Here is a 13,694-nt window from a genome sequence, read left to right as displayed (position 1 = left end):
ACATACAAAAATCACATATGATTCTTTTACATGAAATTTCCAGAACAGACATATCTGTGGAAATGGAAAGCAGATTAGTAGTTGCCAGAAACTAGGAGGAAAGGGTGAATTGGAAGGGATTGATAAAGCATACAGTTTCTTTTTGGGATGATGAAAATATTCTGGAATTAGGTGATGGACAGGGAGGCCTGGTGTGCTGTGATTCATGGGGTCACAAAGAGTCGGACACGACTGAGCGACTGAACTGAACTGAACTGAACTGAATGATTATACAATGTAGTGAATATTCTAAAAACCACTGAGTTGTATACTTTAAAGAAGTCATTTTATGGTATGTGAATTCTATCTCCATTTTTAAAAAACTGTAGGACTTTTCTAAGGGTTTCTTTGGCTAATTTTAATTCTAAAATTTGTATATAATTGCAAAGACCCCTAATAATTAAAGTGATTTTGAAAAAAAAGACAGGGGCTTCCCTGGTGGCTCAGAGGGTAAAAAGAATTTGCCTGCAATGTAGGAGACCCAGATTTGATCCCTGGGTTGGGAAGATCCCCTGGAGAAGGAAATGGCAACCCACTTCAGTATTCTTGCCTGGAGAATTCCATGGACAGAGAAGCCTTGTGGGCTATATAGTTCATGGGGTCACAAACAGTTGGACACAAATGAGCGACTAACACTTTCACTTAAAAAAGAAGCTGGAGGAATCACATTCCTTGATTTAAAACTATACTGCAAAACTATAGTAATAAAAACAGTAGTTCAGTTCAGTTAGTTTAGTTCAGTCGCTCAGTCGTGTCTGACTCTTTGCGACCCCATGAATCACAGCACGCCAGGCCTCCCTGTCCATCACCAACTCCTGGAGTTCACTCAAACTCATGTACATTGATTCGGTGATGCCATCCAGCCATCTCATTCTCTGTCGTCCCTGTCTCCTCCCGCCCCCAATCCTTCCCAGCATCAGAGTCTTTTCCAGTGAGTCAACTCGTCACATGAGGTGGCCAAAATATTGGAGTTTCAGCTTTAGCATCAGTCCTTCCAATGAACACCGAGGATTGATCTCCTCTAGAATGGACTGGTTGGATCTCCTTGCAGTCCAAGAGACTCTCAAGAGTCTTCTCCAGCACCACAGTTCAAAAGCATCAATTCTTCGGTGATTAGTGGAAATAGTGTCAGACTTTATTTTTTTGGGCTCCAAAATCATTGCAGCCATGAAATTAAAAGACACTTACTCCTTGGAAGGAAAGTTATGACCAACCTAGACTGCATATTAAAAAACAGAGACATTACTTTGCCAACAAAGATCCATCTACTCAAGGCTATGGTTTTTCCAGTGGTCATGTATGGATGTGAGAGTTGGACTGTGAAGAAAAATAGTAGGATAGTGGTATTAGAAACAGAAGCACAAACTAATGGAATAGAATAGACAGTCCAGAAATTAACCCAGGTACATATGGTCAATTAATTTTTGACAAAGGAGTCAAGAATATACAACATGGAAAGGTCAGTCTCTTCAATAAATGGTGTTGGAAAATTGAACAGCCACATATAAAAGAATAAAACTGGATCACTATCTTGCATCATACACAAAAATTAACTCAAAATGATTAAAGATTTGAATGTAAGACCTAAAACCACAAAACTCCTAGAAGAAAACATTAGGAATAAATCCTTGACATTGGTCTTGGCTATGATGTTTTGGATTTGATACCGAAAGAAAGGTGTCAAAAGCAAAAGTATACAAGTGGGGCTACATCAAATTAAAAAGCTTTTGCACAACAAAGGAAACCATCAACAAAATAAAAAGGTAACCTATGGAATGGGAGAAAGTATTTGTAAAGCATATACCCACTTCTGTGTATATATTCAAAAAAAATGAAAATGGGCTATCGAAGAGATATCTGCACCCCTTTGTTTATTGCAGAATTAATCACAGTAGTCAAGAGATAGTGTCCATCAACAGGAGTAAGTGTAAGTGTAATGTAAGTGTCCATCAACAGAAGAATGGATAAGGAAGACATGGCATATCTATACAACAAAATATCATTCAACCATGAGAAAAGACATCACGCCATTTGAGAGAACATGGATGGACCTTAGGGACAGTATGCTGACAGAAATTTCAGATACGGAAAGACAAGTGTGAATAATCTCACTTTTGGGTGGAATCTAAAACAGTTAAAAATAGAAACAGAGACCAGAATGGTGTAACCAGGTGTTGGTGGTGGGAGAAAAGGGGAAATGTTGGTTGACAAGTACAAACTCCCAGCAATAAGATGAATAATTTCTGGAAGTCTAGTGTACAGCATAGTGACTATAGTTAATACTACTGCACTGTATACTTGAAAGTTGTAAGATAGTAAATCTTAAACACTTATTATATGATATGATATGCAAACGTTAGCTATGATGGTATTCATTTTGCATCAAATCAACACATTGTACACCTTAACCTTACATAATGTTGTATGTTAATTATATCTCAATAGAGCTGGAGGGGACAAAGGAAAATAACAAGTGTTGTTGAGAAATTGAAACCCTCATACATAGCTACTGGGAATGCTAATTGTTCAGCTGATGTGGAAATTTAGCAGTTCCTCAGAAGGTTAAACACAGAACTATCATATGACCCAGCAATTCCACTGCTAGGCATATTCCTGAGAGAAGTGAAAGCATGTTCATATAAAAACTTGTGCATAAATGTTCACAGCAGCATTATTCATAATAGCACCAAAGTAGAAACAGTTAAATGCCCATTAAGTGATAATAGATAAACAAAATGTGGTAAGTCCATACAATGAAATATTATTCCGCCATTAAGAGGAATGTAGCACTGTTAGATACTACAACATGGGTTAACCTGAAAAACAGGCTCAGTCAGGGATTAGGATCCCATTTATATAAAATGTCCAGAACAGGCAAATCTAAAGAGATAGATAGTAGGTAACAGTTGCTGGGAATGGAGGGAAAGAGGGAATTCAGACTAACTGATAGGAGTTATGGGATTTCTTTTAGCTGGGATGACTGAAATGTTCTGAAATTAGATAGTGGTGATGGTTACACAGGGTTTCCCAGGTGGCTCAGTGGGTAAAGAATCCACCTGCAATGCAAGAGCCACAGGAGATGCAGGTTTGACCCCTGGGTGGGGAAGATCCCCTGGAGAAGGAAATGGCAACCCAACCAAGCATTCTTGCCTGGGAAATTCCATGGACAGAGGAGCCTGGAGGGCTACAGTCCATGGGGTTGCAAAGAATTGGACACGACTGAGCACAACACTTGCATGTAGTCTTCTTAAACTCACTGTTTATTTTTTCCTCTAAAATAGCTGAATACTCTTATCTCTATATTATAGACTTGAAATTTTTAATGTGTATGAGTATGTGGGTTTGAGAATGTGTGTCCCAGGAGATAAGAGAAAGTTCAAAAGAAAGAAAAAGCATATTGTTAAGAATATCTGCCCTAAATTAAACTGTGGTGTTGGAGAAGACTCTTGAGAGTCCCTTAAACTGCAAGGAGATCCAACCAGTCCATTCTAAAGGAGATCAATCCTGGGTGTTCATTGGAAGGACTGATGCTAAAGCTGAAACTGCAATACTTTGGCCACCTCATGCGACGAGTTGACTCACTGGAAAAGACTCTGATGCTGGGAAAGGTTGGGGGTGGGAGGAGAAGGGGACGACGGAGAATGAGATGGCTGGATGGCATCACCGACTCTGTGGACATGAGTTTGAGTGAACTCCGGGAGTTGGTGATGGACAGGGAGGCCTGGCGTGCTGTAATTCATGGGGTCGTGGAGAGTCGGACACGACTGAGCGACTGAACTGAACTGAACTGAACTGAAAATTATTGTTCCTTTGAGCCCCAGAATATGTTTATAAAAATTAAATTAAACAATAAAATGGTGACTTTATAGAATGTGAATTCTATCTCAGTTTTTAAAAAACTGTAAGAGCTCTCTCAGGTGTTGTTTTTTTTTTTTTGGCTAATATGCAGTATTAATTTCCAAGATACAAATACAGAATTTCTATCTCATTTAACAGTGGAAACTATTTTTCACAGAGTTACTCTATAGAAAATATTGCTCTAATGAATTGACTTGAAGTAAATATGAACGTAAGAGTGTCCAGCACTTTGAGTGCATGGTTTGGCTTAAATATTTCACCATGGTTGATTCTAGGTCATGACCATTTCCCCAACTCACTTTGGCTCCACTGACAGAATCTTCCCTCATTATAAGTTAAGCTTTTATTGCCCTGCATCTAATCACTCCTAGTGTGAGGAATGGGACTTCAAAAAACTGTCTTAAAAATGAGATAATATTCTGGAAAGTGAGCACAAGGTAACCAAGATGACTAATTTAATAATGACAGGTGAAGCTTAAAATACGTACAGGGTTCATAATACAGCTAAAGCTCTAATGCACAAAGCATGACATTTTAAGCCAATTAAGTCATTCCAACAAGATTAGTCTTTGGGTTAGGTGTATTACTCTGGAGACTATTTTCACAATGTCATGGGGACACTTATGCCAATATATTTTCTTGGTAATGATACACATGGGTGCCTATAACCACACTAGCCAAAATGGCCCTAAGAAAAACCTGATATGTTTTAAATCATAAGTATAAAAAAAGTAATCCGACTCATGCTTCCTTTTTGTCTAAATGATAAAATAAATAAATCCGCTGAGATTAAGGAAACAGCCTGAAACCAACAGACTTTCTTGCATTCTCAATATCTGTGATAACTTTGCAGAATACACCATAAAACATTGAATGATAGAAATGAACAAAGAGTTGAAGGGGAGGAAAAGGAGCAGAAGGAGGGTGATGAAGGGAGGGAAGGGAGGGGGGACGAGGAAGCAGCAGCAGCAACAGAATCAATGAAGTATTTCCTTCAGGGACTCTATTGGGAGCAAAGGTATACGAAGAACACAGATATCTGTGGACAAATGCCACTTCTAATTGTTCATGACTAACTATTTTGTTTACTACTTGCAAATAGTTATACTGATTTTATTTTATTTTATTTTTTTTGCATGTTTAGATACTAAACATATTTTACACCAGAAGAAAAGATTTTATTTTTTTGGTGGTATGGAAAGCAAAGCCGGATATCTTGTGAACCAGATGTATTCTTTTGGATGGAGTACAAGAGAACCTGTGAAGATTAACAGTAAATCTTTTTCTGTGCTCATAAACTGCTGAAAAAAAATTGGCATAAAATGTGTTACTGCTAAATAAGTTATGTATGCATATCTTACTGGCTGCAAGTGAGTGAATGACCAAGGTAGTGTTTGCTCTTTAGAAGGACAAGCTTAAGCAGAGCCAAGGGTACATTTCAAATCCCACAGCATGCCTTACATCTCCCTTATTATGCAAATTACTCCCTGATAAAAACCTAGCTGCTTCAGGGGGAACTTTCACCCTTATAGGACATTCTCTGGTCAAGACTTACATGACCTCTGTCACAATGACTCTCTAAGTGCACATTCAGAAAATAATCTTATATAGTAAGCACATGTTTAAATGTTTTGAACTGTGTTATCTTTGTTATTAATGGTCAACCTTTTACATCTCTGTTTCCTGCTTCTGCAACTAGACTGTAATTTCCTTGAGATCACCATTTGTATTTTATGTGCCCCTCTACAGGTGCATAGATTCAGTGAATATGTGTTCACTAAACTAAAAAATATCCTTCAATTTAGGAGAATTTTTCTCCCAGAGAAAATTACTGTGAAAATGTTGGATGACTTCATTATTTATCAATTATTCATATAATGGCACCTATATAACAGGTGCCCGCCACTAGTGTGTGGAATACTGATAGAATCTTTGTAGCAATGTAATTCCAATAAATTCTATTACTGTCTTTTCCATTTTAGGGATGAGGAAACTGAGGCAAATAGAACATTACTGCTGACAGGTAAAAAATAGCAGATGCAGAAACCAGACCCAGGCAGTCTGGCTCTAGAATCTGTGCTCATTTAAGCCACTATACTCTGCTGCCTTGGATGGTCGTTCTCTGTTGACTCTGTTTTCTTTCCACTTCATAGTAGTTTTGGTTACTATCAATAACATATCATACATATTCTTATCTAGAATATTGATTGTGAGGTGTCTTGGACTACGTAGTTTCTTTCACATCCAATACGGAATGCATTTGCAAAAGCATTCCGAATACTGTCTTGCCACCTCTCTCATCAACTTCTTGCTAATAATTGCCACTGTGTCTTTGATGTGCCCCACTATTACAGTATAACTTAAACCAGTGTCATCCTGTTCTTTTTTAAAAATTATTGTTTAGCCATTGAGAATAAACATTTCTATTCTGGTTTCTTCTAATCTATTCTGGCTATGTGTACAGTGTTGGTACCTTTTAATGGAAAATAGAATGTGAAGAACTTCTATCTCGGCATCACTTTCAGGCCCCATAAAAACAGATCTGCCAAAGACTCCTCTGGTGCTCCCTTATAGCTGACAGGAAATCATCATCGTATCCTCAATCTGCTCCCAGAAGCTACTCAGCAGATCCAGCCAAGCTGTCCTGAAAGAGTTCACCCTGAGAACCTGCATCTGTTAAAAGCAGTCTTTTAAAGTCTCCTTTATGCTAATAAAGAAAGGTCCATTGTGAAGACATCTGCGCTTGAAGCAAAGGGACGGTATTCTATGTGAATATTGCCATCCCATTCTCCTCAGCCGTCCACCAGCTACAGGATGCCTTTCTCTGTCTCTAAGTGCCAGAGCATCCGTATTAATATAATGTGAGTAGATCTGATGTGAGCCAGGGAAGAAAGGGGCCAGGGGATGAGAGAGCTTTTGTGGAGGAAACCTTTTAGTGTGTGCCCCCTGTGGAGGGTGGAAGAGAGAAATGATCAAAGGGCTCACAAGAGGCCAAGTCTCCTCTAAGAGGACAGATAAAGGACAAAGGTTGTTATATTAAAATATCTAAGGAACTCTTGACGCAGTGTGGAGAGACAGAACACTAGCACAATGCTTGGTTTATGCCAGCCAGCCTACTTTGTTCAGCAGTGTTACATATGCATGTAGGGCCAAGCAATCATTCAGGCTATCATCCCGTAAATCTATGTGGAAGAATCTTGGAATGCATGTGACCCTCTAGGCCATGCAAGCCCTGTTTTGGGTGGCAGTTTAACCAGACTTACCTTAAATAAAGGCTGGTGTAACACTATTCAGAAAGCTCATGCTGCTTAAAATTACTAACGGCAATTTATCTCCTTAACTTCAAACCTCTGTCCTCTACGTTGTAAGCCCATGGCATAAAGTTGAGAAGAGATACAGTAACACATACAGTTTACTCTACAAAGACTGAGCAAAAACTGTGGCTGGTAAAGGGATACCTCAGACTATGCTCTCAGGAAGTTTCTCTCACCATCTAGTAAAGATAAGAAGTATAACCAGGTAACCTTAATCAATGTCAAAAACTATATGTTATAGAAGGATCTGCTCCCAGGGTATTATGGACAAACAGAAGGATCCTGCAGCTCAATCAGGGTGGGCTTCCTGGAGGAGCCAAATTCTACAAATTTATGGTTATTATGGGTATCTCCTTATCATAGATTCCCTGCCTGGTGAAATTATGTTATGAATAAATTTGACATAATATCTAGCCCTTAATATCTCACCTGCTTTTCTCTCCCTGCCATCAGCATATCTTCCCTTTCACCAAACCTGGTTGCAACAATCCATCAAAACCTCAGTTACAAAAGAGTACATTTCAATCCTACTGGATACCAATTTTCCAATTAAGAATACTCCGGCCAGCTCTAGCTCTGTTCCTCCCATACTCAGTATTTTCTCTGTCTAGCTATCCTGCTGCACTTTTGTCTTTGTATTTATTTCTCTTTGTAAGAACTTTTCTTCCTCCTATCTCATCTTCTCCTCCACCTCACTCAACTCCACCACAAACAGACACACCACACACCCACGTCACACCTGAGTGACTATACCTAGAAGAAGTTCTACTCATAAATGATTTTAAAAACAAACAGGCAACTTAGTTAAAGGGGAGAATCAATAATGTTATCTCAGTTTCTGGGAAAATCAGTTCTGGACACAAAATTACAGCTGCGTTTAATTTCAATTTCCAAATATATTTGGCTATCATGTATTTATTAAAACCCCAAACTACGGTCTCCACTGTTGTCCCTGATGAAATGAAGAAGCTAAACCGAGACAGAAACCAGGGAAAAATTGTGTCAATACAGGAAATAAATATCAGGTGTAGTTCATGATTCCCCAAATCAATGTCCAGGCACTGTTCTAAGTCTCTTATGTATATTAAGATATTTAATCCTCACAGTTGAGAGAAGTACTACAGTTATCACCCTCATTTTACAGATGATAAAATGGAGGCATGGAAAGTTAAGAAAATTTACTTGAGGTTAAAAGGTAAGGAATTGGCAGAGGGAGGCCTTGAAGTCAGGGGGCCTGACTCTGGAGTCTGAGCACAGGAGCGCCCACCACGCACTTGGCACAGCAAGCTGTTCAGGGTCATTAACGGAGCTTCACACACAGCTTGTCCTAAGGGGATGGGAGCCCTGGCTCAGGGAGGAAACCTGGATCAACAGGCAGAACAAGGGTTTAAGCTCCATTTTCAAGTATCTCCAAGACTCTTACCGAAATCTTTCTCTTTGCCTGCAGCTGGAAATGGCAACCCACTCCAGTGTTCTTGCCTGGAGAATCCCAGGGACGGGGGAGCCTGGTGGGCTTCCATCTATGGGGTCACACAGGGTCGGACACGACTGAAGTGACTTAGCAGCAGCAGCCTTGTTACTTTACTTTATTTTGCTTATACTATTTAAAAGGTTACTGTTGAGCGTTGACACACACAACACTGTAAAATCAACTGTATAGTCAGGAAAATATAAAGGACACACACCAAGAAATACTGAAGCTCGAAAGGAGAAGGGATGTGCTAAGATTGAGGACTTAACACTAGGAACCTTGAATCACCTACATTTTTACTTAAACATCCTGACCTGCTTTCCTCAAAATCTGCTTTGAAACTCAGAGAGCCAACATAAAACTTATGTATATCACCCTACCTTATAGTTTTCATAAAATTTAAAGTGATTTTTGTTACCATCTTCCTCAAAGTTAGATGTACTTATTTCTCAAGAGAATTTATTCTATTTTTGCACATCTCAAATAATTTAAAAGTTTATCTCAATACTGAATAAACTCTAATGTAGCATGCAGAACAGCAACTGGTTCACTCTAAAAGCTTAATGGATGTTAGTTTCATTATTATTTTTAATTATGGGCAGTTTTGATTCATTGCATCATATAACTACAGCTCTGTATGTATTTAGAAAAGTTTTCTAAAAGAGTGTGATTCTTAATATCTTCATTGTTGACACATCCTTATACTAGGAAGCTTTTGTAGCAGAAGGAAAATGATCTGAACATCACATAGAAGAAATTAATTGCTGCTGGGTGGCAGATGCTGCAATAAAGCACTTTCTAATTAATTTGATATTAATTGAATTAATATAAAAATCTAGTCACTTATAAACTGTGCATCTGGACAAATATGTTTCTCAAGTATAATGTTGCCGATACGCCAGTGACAGTCACATAACATGGCCTTAGCTAGACCAAAGCACCTCCTCCTCAGTTCAGAGGGGACAGAGAAGGAATCACATCCATTGTAGCCACTGGAATCCTGAATCAGGAACCAGAGCCAAAGAGAGCATGAGATCTCCTGGGTTTGCTGAGAAGAAAAGAGTAGACTTTTTGCAAAGGAATTTCACATCCTTCACAAAAAGAAGCCACATGAAGACAGAGAAGAACGCTTGCTGACTGAAGTACAAAGGTGGTGCCATTGTTTGATGATCCAAGAGAAATAACCCAGGAGTCTGAATTATTTATCACCAGCCCCTTTCTGTCCCTTGATACAGTGATAGCTCCTGTTGGATTAGTTGCTAGAGAATCAGGCAAACAAGCAGATATTCTCAAAACTAGTCTGAAAATACTAATTTCAGTTTGGGGAAAGACTTTTTAAATGGCTGTCAAAAATGCATTTGAAGTGGAACTAAACGATGAATTGAATAGAGCTTCAATTTTCACAGTTTCCTATCAGGATAAGGAAAACAAAAGAAAACATTGTTTTCTAGAAAGCATTATTTCATTGTAATTATAATGAGTGATTCTGGCCATTTATATTTTCCTGCCTGGGGCCACCTTTTGTCACAGAATTTTTGCATATTAAGCAGGGGGAAAAGCTAATCTTAAATTAATAACTGCACAAAAGCATACATTTTTGATAGGATAGAGGCATTCACATTTAGAGTTTACCATGTATTAAAAACATATTTAACCTTTACATCTAGTCCTTTTTTCCTCATGGAAAATGACCTAGTGCCTTATATCTCCCCTTACTTTCTAAATCTAACTGCAAAGTTGTCTATGTGATATAGACACAAAGAAGCATAGATAGCCACTAAAAGTAGTGGCTTTTGAGAATCCCTGCACATCTATAATAAAACTGAAATGTTGCTGAACCAGAAATGCCACAATTCAGTTTTTATCAGTTGGAGTCTTTCATTGATTTCTTTTACCATTTGCTGTTATTGATAATAATAGTAACAAATACCACTTATCAGGCACTTGCTCTGGGTCAGACACAAAGCTCAAATCTTGTCATTCCTTTTATATTTATGATAGTCTGAAAGATGGTCATTATTCACCTCTACTTAACAGTTGAGGGAAAAAAAGCTCAGAGAGGTTAAGGAATCAGCATAAAGCATACAACACATGAACTCTGAGGCTGGGGTCCCCATGCCCACTGTGGTGCTTCCACATCCTGCCCACATTGTGCTCCAACCCACTGCCTCTTCTGTTCTCTACCTGCCCGTCTTGTCCATGATGTTCCATCTATGATGATGGAACGTTCTAAACCTGCATCTTCCAATGCACTAGCTGAATGTGGCTACTGGGCACTTGAAATGTGAATACAGTGTGACTGAGGAAATCAAGTTCTATTTTTATTTAATTTAAAAAGCCACATATGGCTAGTTGCTACTGTATTAGACAGTGTAACTCTAAAATAAACAAGGCAGAACTGTAATACCTACTCTAGTGTACTTAACATAGATGACACTTGGACTGAACAATTTTTGATGGGCATCTTCCTACTTTCATTCTTTTTCAATGGAAGTCTTTCGTCACTGGTGGTGGGCATCACGGAGAGAACCATTATGCCGTGAGGGAGTGATATTGCATGAAACTGCCCCCCCCAACCCCCACTCCCTTACTGCAGCCCCAAGTCTGCAAGTAGATCTGGTCTCCCTCCATTAGTATTCATGCCCATTGCCCACATCTGCTTCCCTTTCTTTTCTCCTATCCATTAACGTACCATGAACCCATAAAATTAAATATCCTGCTCACTCACACCATTAGTCTTCCAAATGGTAAGGGCAAGACACTTTAGAACTTCCTCTCGAAAAAATTAAACTTTTCCTCTTTAAAACACTGTTAATTGTTGTCTGCTATAAATGGCAACCCACTCCAGTATTCTTGCCTACAGAGGAGCCTGGTGGGCTGCTGTCCATAGGGTCGCATAGAGTCAGACATGACTGAAGCAACTTTGCATGCATGCATGCATGCATAACCAGCTTAACACCCTTAAAACTTCATAATGAGAGTGATAACTATTTCTTAATGCTGACTCTGAGTCTAGCATCCATCTCATTTAATCATCACCAGGGCCTCATGAGGTGAATGTAACATATCCCCCATTTTACAAATGAAGAACTTGTCTGGTTCACCTCAAACTCCTTAACTCTTTCCACTGCTCTACCCTGTCATTAGCTTTCAAACTTGTCATTGCCTGCTACCTCTGCTACATATTCATCTTGGTTTTGGGACAAATTCATCTCACATAAAGAGAAGCAATTAGACAAATATTGATACAATAAAGGCTTGGAAAAGGCCTTTGTAGAATCCTAATCTTCCCCAGATCAGGGTTGGCAGAACAAGAAAATGTGTAGAAGTTAAAACCCAACAGAACTTATTCAACTTAAAAGTGAAATCTGATTACGGCTAAAGATAAACTGCTGAGACCACATCTATGACAATAAAATTAGATTAATGGAAAGATGAGATTTGATTAACTACTTAGGATCATCCATCAAGATTTCAGTGTGTTAAATTCAATTCTGTTAGGTGAGGAAAAAAATACCAGCTGGTGTAAAGTTATGCTCTTAATATGTATCCTTGTAGTACACTGTTTGGTGAGCACTCTAGGCTGAACCTAAAGGTCAAGAAAAATGCCCTCTCAAAAGACCTGAAACAGCAATGGAGAAAACAGAAACATTTCACCACCCCACAGCACAGTTCTTAGACTTAACTATCTGAAGCTGTTAAAGGAAGAGCATACTTGCGTTTGAATAGGCTTCTAGGATTTCCAAGCTCTTTTACAGAGACGCATGTTATCAGGAAAAAGTACCTCAGTCTTCTATTTCTTCTACTTCTTCTATTCTTCTTCTATTTCTTCATGAAAAATCAAAGGATGGAAGCAATTAGTCTCAGGATTTTGTTAAGTACTAGTAGATCTAAGGATCTAATGGTTTATCTACAGAATGTTATTTAATGTGAAGTGTGTGTGTGTGTAATATAGAGTTTTTATTCTGACTTGGTCTAACTCTAATTCTCACCATGCCCCCTAAAACTAGACATATTTGTTGTCATAGACAGGATCTACATTTTTAACACTTAAAAGCAGATAATAGATATTCTATTTGATTATTTCACTTCATTTTTCCAAACAACATTCTTAGCATGGGTTTGAAATTATATTAACTGCTTCTAAATCCCTTATATTACAGATACAAGGTATAGATCTATTTCCTTGACCCTGATTTCCTGAACAGGGCTAGAAGGGTCTTTCTAAGGATCACTGCCATATTTTATTCTTGGCACCTATGACTTTGTACCAACTAATCATATTTTTCCCATGAACCTGTATTAAAATACATGGCTGCAGCTAGTCATTGCTCTGCACTGTTCTTCAAATGTAAAAGCTCCATCTCTGGGAGCACTCAGAATCTGTCCAGGGACCCATTGCAAATGAAGATAAATTGACACCATGCCTGGGGAGCTCTGGTCAGAAATGCAATTTTCAGGAAGATGGTGACTAGCCTCCAAAAGTATTCATGTCAATGAAACATGACAGGTGTCACCAGGAACAGAGATCCCAGGCAAAGGGAAATTAGAGCCTCTCATGTCCCTACTCATCTGTGGTTTCCTAATTGCAGTTGTTGGCATTAATTGATGCTGGTGCCATTTTTGATCATGTGAGGCTGTCTTGAGTGCCTTGCATTTCCAAAGGGCTTGACATCCTGAGAGCCACAGCATGTTTGGATCAAATCTGCTTTCAACATGCCATGTTCAAGAATCTTCTTCCGGAAGGCCATTAGTGAAAATGACCTGGCAAAATCATTGCCCCCTGAAATTGCACTTGCTGCTGAGGAAGCCATTCATGGCTTATCTTTCCTACAGCGGTATGAGTTACAGGGAGTGTAACAGTTCATCAGTGTGGCTGTGCAGTTGGATAATCAGACATGTATTTCAGATAATTGTCTTCTTTCCCAAATGATACTGTCTATTCTCCTTAGGTGTGCTCCAGAGGGCAGTTGCATTTTAAAAACTTTTTTTTTTTTTTAATTGGTTTGAAT

The sequence above is a fragment of the Moschus berezovskii genome, chromosome 2 (genome assembly GCF_049115385.1).
Source record: "Moschus berezovskii isolate FMDL1 chromosome 2, NW_MosBer_1.0, whole genome shotgun sequence".
NCBI classification, from domain to species: Eukaryota; Metazoa; Chordata; class Mammalia; order Artiodactyla; family Moschidae; genus Moschus; species Moschus berezovskii.
This window is presented reverse-complemented; position numbering follows the sequence as displayed.